This window comes from Coptis chinensis, unplaced genomic scaffold, assembly GCF_015680905.1.
Source record: "Coptis chinensis isolate HL-2020 unplaced genomic scaffold, ASM1568090v1 utg10707_pilon_pilon, whole genome shotgun sequence".
Taxonomy (NCBI): Eukaryota; Viridiplantae; Streptophyta; class Magnoliopsida; order Ranunculales; family Ranunculaceae; genus Coptis; species Coptis chinensis.
Genome location: NW_028238096.1, coordinates 6,705 through 15,452, shown reverse-complemented (window position 1 = coordinate 15,452; position 8,748 = coordinate 6,705). Strand labels below are relative to the sequence as shown.

General features: G+C 39.6%; 1 long non-coding RNA gene across 1 annotated transcript; it reads left to right on the top strand.

The window, feature by feature from the left end:
* The first annotated feature begins 1,923 nt into the window (after positions 1-1,923).
* LOC147474213 (uncharacterized) lies at positions 1,924-7,846 on the top strand. Its single transcript, XR_015210071.1, has 5 exons — positions 1,924-2,433; positions 2,578-2,641; positions 2,721-2,852; positions 2,936-3,009; positions 6,907-7,846. It is a non-coding gene; the product is annotated as an uncharacterized LOC147474213 (long non-coding RNA).
* Positions 7,847-8,748: the final 902 nt, after the last annotated feature.

The following is an 8,748-nucleotide window of genomic DNA, read 5'->3' as shown; positions in this document are numbered from 1 at the left end:
GCAAAAAAAATAATACCATATTCATTTACGGGTTCTTATTTGCATATATAATGTTTAATGGTAATGAAAACGCGATCAACATCTAAGGGGCTATTTGTTTTTTTGGGTTAAGTTATAAGATGGTCTTATAAGACCATGTGTTATAAAAGGGTCTTATAAGATGGTCTTATAAAGTGGTTTGTTTTTCATTTTAAGTTCCTCTTATAAGCACTTGTAAAAATAGAAAAAACAAATACATAACATCTTATAGATAGTTATTTGACAAATATAACCCTACTTTACATCACATTTAACATGAATAGATTAATTTGAAACAAAAATATAGTTTGATTTTCGATTTCAAATCAATTTTGATAATTAGAATATCGATTTTAGGAAACTACTTTAGTTGACAGTGGTGGTAGTGGTTTTAATAGCACGGTGGTGGTGGTAGTGGAAGTGATGATATTGGTCTTAATAACACGGTGGTGGTAGTGGTAGTAGTAGTAGTAGTAGTAGTAGAAGTGGTGGATATCTTAATAGCACGGTGGTGGTAGTGGTGATAATCTTAAGTAGTACGGTGGTAGTGGTGGTGATGGTAGTGGAGGTGATGATATTGATCTTAATAGCACGGTGGTAGTGATAGTGGTGGTGGTGGTGGTTTTAATAGTACGGTGGTGGTGGTGGTGATAGTCTTAATAGTACGGTGATAGTGGTGGTGGAGGTGATGATGGTGGTGGTGGTGATGGTGGTGGTAGTGGCGGCAGTGGTGGTGAATTAGTGATGATGGTGGTGGTAGTGGCGACAGTGGTGGTGGTGGTGATGATAGTCTTAATAGTACGGTGGTAGTGGTGGTGATGGTAGTGGTAGTGGAGGTGATGATATTGGTCTTAATAGCACGGTGGTAGTGATGGTGGTGGTGGTGGTGATAGTCTTAATAGTACGGTGATAGTGGTGGTGGAGGTGATGATGGTGGTGGTAATGGTGGTGGTGGTGGTTTTAATAGCACGGTGGTGGTGGTGGTGATAGTCTTAATAGTACGGTGATAGTGGTGGTGAAGGTGATGATGATGGTGGTGGTGGTGGTGGTGGTGGTGGTGGTGGTGGTGGTGGTGGTGGTGGTGGGTGGTGGTGGTGGTGGTGGTGGTGGTGGTGATGATGGTGGTGGTGGTGGTGGTGGTGGTGGTGGTGGTGGTAGTGGTGGTGAATTGGTGATGATGGTGATGGTGGTAGTGGCGGCAGTGGTGGGGGTGGTTTTAATAGTTTGGTGGTGGTGGTAGCTGGTGGTGGCTAGGGCAATGGAATTATTTGGAGAAGAAGATAATGAAAAGGAAAGAAGAGATAAATGAGGTTAGGAGTATATGGACGGGGGTGTTTGAGTCATTTTTTAAGTTATAAGACTTAGAGAATTGAAGTAGATATCCGAATCTAAATCCAACGGATATTAAAATTTTTATCTGAATCCCGAAATTTATACCGATATTTGAATCCGAATCTAACGGATATTAAATTTTTTCTCCGAATATAATTTCGGATATCTGATCCGAAAATTAATATTAATTTAAATTTTATTTGCTTTGAATAATTCATTTTATCACTATAAAAACTATTATAAATATATATATATATATATATATATATATATATATATATATATATATATTTGTCATTTATTATTATTATTTTGTTATTATAGTTTTATATTATTAGTTTATGATTATATATAATATTTTATACAATAATAAATAAATAAATAAATAATATATAATAACTATTAATTTTTTAAATCGGATCAGATATTTTCATATGCGGATATAGTATATGAATCTGTATCCGAAACCTCCGAATCCGATATCCCGAAATTTTCAGATAATATCCGATTTTTCACATACGAATTCTAATCGGATTTGAATATTTGGACTTGCACCCGTACTTCCCACCGCTTGTTTTCAGTTTGGCGCATATTTGTTCAGTGAAAATTTCAAATTAGAACCGGCCTCTCTCTCCTCTTCAGATTCAAATTAGAAGCAGCACACACACTCACCTATTCACTTCCAGCTCTCTCCATCTCTGTCTCTCTATCAGTGAAAAAAATAAAAAAATCCATTCCGATTAGAATTCGTATTGAATTTTTCACTTTGGCGCCTATTTTTTCAGTGAAAAATTCAAATTAGAACCGACACTCTCTCTCCTCTTCAGATTCAAATTAGAACCGACACTCTCTCTCCTCTTCAGATTCAAATTAGAACCGACACTTTCCACCGCTTCAGATTCAAATTAGAACCGACACTCTCTCTCCTCTTCAGATTCAAATTAGAACCAGCACACTCACCGTGTCACTTCCAGCTCTCTCTCTCTCTCCCTCAGTGAAAAAATGTAATTAGAAAAGGGGAAAGAAAGAACACACTCACTAATAAAACCGGCACGCACTCAGTTCTAGCATTCCTTTTCAATGGTAAGTGAAATATCTCCTCTTATTTTCGTTTAAACAGCAATCTAAAGCTTTAGATGATTCGAGTAAAGCCCTTCCCTTGTTTCTTATTATGCGTTGGAAGATGAATATATTCGTACAATAATATATATTTTTTCAAATTTGCAGAGATGGTGTTGGTGAAGGACAGTTCAGCCAGGTCCTACTCAATAAGTTGGACGCGATTTACAAGGTCTTGAATCTGGAATTAATTATCTGAAGATTGTTCTAGTAAAATTAGTTTCTAATATGAATCACTGTTTCTTCTCCAGGCTTGTGCTTCTCTGCAAGAGGGGTATCTTCCTCCTGTAACGTTTGTAGTTGTGCAGAAAATACAGCATACACGTCTTGTCCTTTTCCTGCTGATGATAAAAATATGAAAGACAGTGGAAATATTGTTCCTGGTACCCGCTCTTGTCTAATCAGTTATCAAGTGATTTTCTCTCATATGTGAATTGTTGTTTGAAACACGACTTTTCTTAATCAGGCACTGCAGTTGATTCAATTATATGTCATCCTTGAGAGTTTGATTTTTACCTGTGCAGTCATGCTGGTATCCAGGTAATTGGTGTTCAAGTGATGCAAGTTTTTGTTTTTATATATGGGGTTACGGTCCTGCTTTAGTTCCCTGCGATGGTTTGCTTGGTTATTTCTTTCGTAGCAACTCTTGGTCAGATCATACCTAAAAATTTTGATTTTCAAATCTAAAAGGTTTCCTATTTGAGCTTTGAAATTTTGAAAAGCAACACTGAAGTCAGACTTGACTTTTAATGGAAAAATCCAGTAGTAACTAGAATAGTGATCAACAATACTTGCATAAAATCGAAAACCAGAGATTGAATTCATTCGAGCTGGTCCCCACAAGTGAACAGGAATGAAACACAAAGGATAAGTAGGCTTGCTAGTAGACAACGAAAAAGACAACTGAGTACTCTTGCGAAATTGGCAGTTATTACAGAAATGATTCTGAGAATCTTTATTTTTGAATGAGTTTATGTATGACAGAAGATGCAGGATGTCCTAACCGTTGGTGCCACAGCTTGAGTTGAAATACTGTAATCGATTTAAAGCTAAAGCGAAAAAAATTGAATAACAGAGATTTGAGAAATCACAGTTGTTGCTGATTGAACCAAATATAAGATACGAAGAATAACCTCTGAACTGAAATCAGCATTAATGAAGAGTTTTCAAGCTTTGAAGCTTTTGAAATGATGAAGAATGAAATTGGGTTTTGAGATGAGCACTAGGATACGAAGAATAACCTCTGAACTGAAATCACCACTAATGAAGACACTTGAAGCTTTTAAAATGATGAAGAATGAAATTCCGCTAGGTGTTTTTGTGCCCTGATACCATAAAGAAGTTGTGATTTCACTGATTGCAAATGAATTACATCAAGTCTTTATATAGGCAAGTTTGTAAGAAAGTAACAGAATTATAACAGACTTTTGATAACTAACAGAATTACAACAGACTTCTAACAACTAACAGAATTGACAGCTGTATAACTAACTACTTGTAGAATATCTTCAATGACTTGGTCATGAAGATCCCCTCGAGAGTTTGGTTGATGCGAAGATGCGTACCGTGTAGGTAGACGGTGGGTGATAAAAAAGAAGTTGCAGTTGTACAATTTTGATGTGCTAAGCATTAAACTAGCTTAACCTAGTAGCTAGTAGTTGGCTCTGAGGGGGATAGATGGTAGCTCTCTTCCTGGGCTGTCCTAGTTGTTCTCTTTCTCGTAGGTCTGACTCTAATCTTAAGAATCTCATTTTTTTGTGTATGAGAAGAGAGGAAGGAAAAGAATATAAAGTATCCCTAATCTGTCATCACTTTCGGTGTTTCCGCTGTTAGGTAGGTTATGTCCTTGACTGTCTTCTCAGCCTACCCTGCCCCTCCAGCTGCTAAAAGTTGTTGTTCTCGGATGGTAGCTCTGTTGTTGTAATGTGTATCCGGTTAGAAGAAGATAGGTTTTGAATCCCGAGTGAAGTAGGTAATTTAATAGTGCTGCTAGGGAGGAGGAAGAAGAAAGAGATTTGAGGTTTAGGGTGGAGACAGAAGGTGGTTTTAGAATGAGATTGCTGTTTGCTTGAGGTTTAGGACTGGCTATGAATTTCCCTCAGTGAGTGTACTCAGGACTCAGTGGTTGTAGTTGTTTTTAGTTGGATCTGGGTGGATAGAGAAAGCAGAGTTGTTCCCGTGGGCTTAGAAAGTAGATAAAAAAGCATGTATTGGATGTCCTCTGGTAGTAGGGACGGGGCACGATTGTTTGAGTCCCCCCCCTTTTTTTGACTGTAGGAGGAAACCCTATTTTATCTATGAATCTGTTTCTTGTAGCTAGCCGCTGATAGTCTGTCGTCTGTCTGTCTCCTTTCCTTGCCTGCTAGCTCTCCTTTCTCTTTACTGGAAGTTCCAAAGGTTTATAGCACGCTAGGATAGATAAGCAGATATTAGATGTCTCGGTGTTGCTCCGCAAGTAGAAAGGACAGTGTCTGTTCTAGGGGTCTAAGGAAGCTGTTTAAGTGAAGGCTAGATGTGGGTCGGGTTGAAAGAAGCTAGAATAAGATAGAAGTGATTATCTGGACGAAGGCTGTAGGTAGGCGAATGTAGTCGGTACCGAAAGAGAATATGAAGACGGAAGTCTCGGTTGTGGGTTTTCGTCTGCTGTTGCTCTCTTATCTGTGGCAGTGAGATAGGTAAGTAAGAAGGGATTCCCCTCCTTCCTTAGGCAGGTAGGTGACGAAGTATGGCAGACGGCGAGGTGAGGATATATATAAAATGAGGGTCCTTCTTTTAGGGATATCCTGTGACACGAATACCCTATCTGATTTGGTGAAATGAGTTGTTTGTTTCTCCGATAACGGGTGAGCTGAGCTGCGATTTAACGGCGCGTAAAGGACAGAAAGAAAGACAAAGGAAGTGAGCACAGGAGCTTGGGCCGAAGCAGCCATTTTGATAATCTGTGGCTCCCAATGGAATCGGGATGGAGATGGAGGTCCGCGAACGCAAGGTTTGATTTGTATAGATGTTTTGAATAGCCCATAATTTGTAATCCAAGAAGCAAGTAAAGCAAGTAAGTGAGTTAGGAAGTGAAGTAAGTATGGCAGCTACAGTTGAATTGTAAGGGCGGGAATCCAATATGTGTTTAATAGACTGACCTTGATAAACATGTTAGTTCTAAAAATGATAGGACGAAGTCTCTGATTGAATTCCCAAATGAGTCTCCTGCCCCAAAATCCCCGAACTTAGGAAGTGAAGGGCGAACATTGGTGAAGTTTGTAAGTTGAGCGCTTGAAATCCCTTGGCGTAAGATATTCCCCTTCCACCAGCTTGCAGCAACTAACAGCAAGTTAACACAAAGTGTGACACCAGCATCGCAAAAAAACACTTGAGCACTGAGCACACAGCTTAAAGAAGCTGTACACAGACAGCAGCAGTTATATACAGAGGCACAGAGCTTCTTTTTTTTCTGTTTTTTAACTGTACACACTCTGCCTCTAATTACAGCACAGTGATTAGTGAAGTTGAATAAAAACGTATGGGAACGTGTTGAGTGCATTTCTATTAAATTGGCAGTTGGGCCAATATTACAGCAGTGCATGAATAGGTGTTGCAATCCTAAGCACATTTTCCTCCATACCAGGGTCCCATTAATAACACTAATATAGGTCTTAAATGGTGATGATGCCAAAGAAGTGAGTGAAATTATTATGGGTAGATTAACGAATGGCAGGGCAGTTTATGCACGCATTAAATATTATGATTAAATCCATTTAAGTTGTGATTTTGTTCTATTGGTGGCTGTGGTGAATATTGGAAGAGCAAAAAAGAGCCCTTATGCAGTAAGGTAGATATATAAAATTAATTACACGGTTATTTAACATTTTTACACCTGCCCAAAGGTGTAACTAGAGTGAGTCCTCTTGTATGGGATCGCTAGGAGGTAGAGTATGAGGTTTAATGATTCTCTGTTTTAGCGCAAAGGAGCACATTAGATTAGAAAAGAAGTAGTTGACAAAGAGCGTTTGAATTTTACAGGTTCCAAGCTATCTTAACAGTGAGTTAAGTAGGAGTAGTTGTCTGTTAATGTTTAGTTTCCTAGGTCCCGGACTAGGAAAGGACTAGGTAGGGGCTATTTGTGGTAGCGTGGTTTAGTAGCAGCTTTCCCTCTCCTTTATTTGAATCTGTAATGTAATGCTGTTTACCTTATGACGAGGTCCCAGCTCGCTGAGGCCTCCAACAAGTACACTTAAAGTCCCTCTGACAGTAGACAGCGTTTGATACGTATGACTGGGTGGATGCACGCAGTTTGGACACCGAGACACAAAATTGAATATTCTGTTTTGTCTGTCCGAGTTACTTAATTTACTGTCTTCTTGTGGTTGCTGATTTGACAAGAAAAAAACTGTATATTGTAATGAAATTAATGAATTTGTGTGATCTCTACGTTTTGTGCAGTATTGTGCGTATCAGATCCTGTGTGGGTTGAAATACAGAGAGTTGGGCAATGTTGTGGACAGGGACTTAAAGCCTAGCAATCTCCTGTTGAACGGCAATTGTAATCTGAAGATATGCGATTTGAGAGTTGGTATGAGGTCTGAAAGTGATTTGATGGGAGAATATGTGGTGAGAAGACGGTATCGGGAGCTGAAGTGTTACTGAATACAGTGCAGCTATTTGATGTACGGTCTGTAGGGTGCATTCTGATGGAATTAATGGAGCGGAAAGCGTTATTTCCCGGGAGAGAGCATGTGCAGCAGCTGGGATTAGTAATGGAGGTAAAGAATTTGATTACGGGTATTATGCATTGGAGGTAGTGAGGTTTTGGGTTGAACAACAACGGTTGATATCCTATATTCTGGGTACATTATACGTTTGCAGTGTGGTTAATGTTTTGTGCAACACTACCTAGGTACACTCTGTGCTCGGACCCTTTATATGAGTGATGTAGTGGTAAAGTGGTAATACCTGAAATTTAAGAACTGCAGAGGGAAAAGAAGATAACAGTCTTTATGACATTACACTAGGGAAGAGGCGACAACGAGTTTGTGAAAGCAGTCGGTAATGTTATAGCGGGACGATGCGAAGTGGAAAAAGTATGGAATTGGCATTTGCCTCGTTATGTTGTGACACTGTGAGCTACTGGTGCCGAGTGCTGTAATGTGGTGGCACGGAGGCAGTGAAAGCAAATAGTACAGGAGAGACAAGACGGCGATTAAGGGTTTACTCCTGCGGTAAATTAAAGTATATTCCCGAAGTAGTGTAGGGTGTGCACGGGGATACCCGAGTGATGTTTCCAAGGTTTTGTGGAAAAGAAGAAAAGAAATATGATACCGAGGCAGTGGCGATTAAGAGACAAGACGGAGACACAGAAGCACAGACAGTGAAAGAAGAAAAATGCAGAGGCGATGTGGGTAGATATATACAGACATTAAAATGAGTTTAGAAGGTGGAATGAAATTGGTGATAGTGGCATGATTTGTTGGCTACCAGTCTACCACACAGCTGTATATTATGTTTTTGTGGGAATATATATAAGGGAAGTGAGTTGTGAGTTAAACACATTAGGGTATGAATTAGAAGTGGATCTGAGGAAGAAGCAGTTACATATCGGGGGTTTATCCGAATGAGTGACAGTGGTAGTGCAGGCAGGAGTATAGATATCGATGTTCCCGAGCTTGAGAGTAATTACATTTGAAATCTGAGTACAATTCTGTGGGCTGTGCAGCAGAGAAGCACGGGTACAGAAAATGTTGGTGAGGTTGTAGGTCTGATCAGAAATGAAAGCAGTGGAGCAGAATTGGAGTTATATATCTATGCGGTTGCAGTTGAAGAAGCAGTAGCACATGTGTCCCCGCACGACACTAGTGATTTCAGCTGTCTGCTCGACACCCTTGAGCTCTGAGTCTGTGGCAGCATGCATTGGGTTGGGAAGAGATTAAGGAGTTAATTTAGCAGGAAGCAGTGGCATTTAACCCGGAGTATGAGGAGCAGTGAGTTTTTCCGTATTGAGAAGTAGAGCTTCGGCAGTCTGCCTAGAAAAGGCGATGTTGGATCCCATTTTGTTTGATGTAAGTCTGAGAGAACGTGTTTTGGTTTTTTAATGATGCTTTAACTTGCTTATTCACATTTTTTTTTAGAAGGTTAAAGCACGAATGACGTTTACTTGCAGAGTCTGGGAAATGTATTCTGGAAATAAAGAGGCCTGGAGGTAAAATTAAGAGAGCTGTATTGGGTCCTCTGAAGAAGACTATTATGAGTGCGGGTGAAGATGCTGTGGTTCGCATAACGGGATACTGA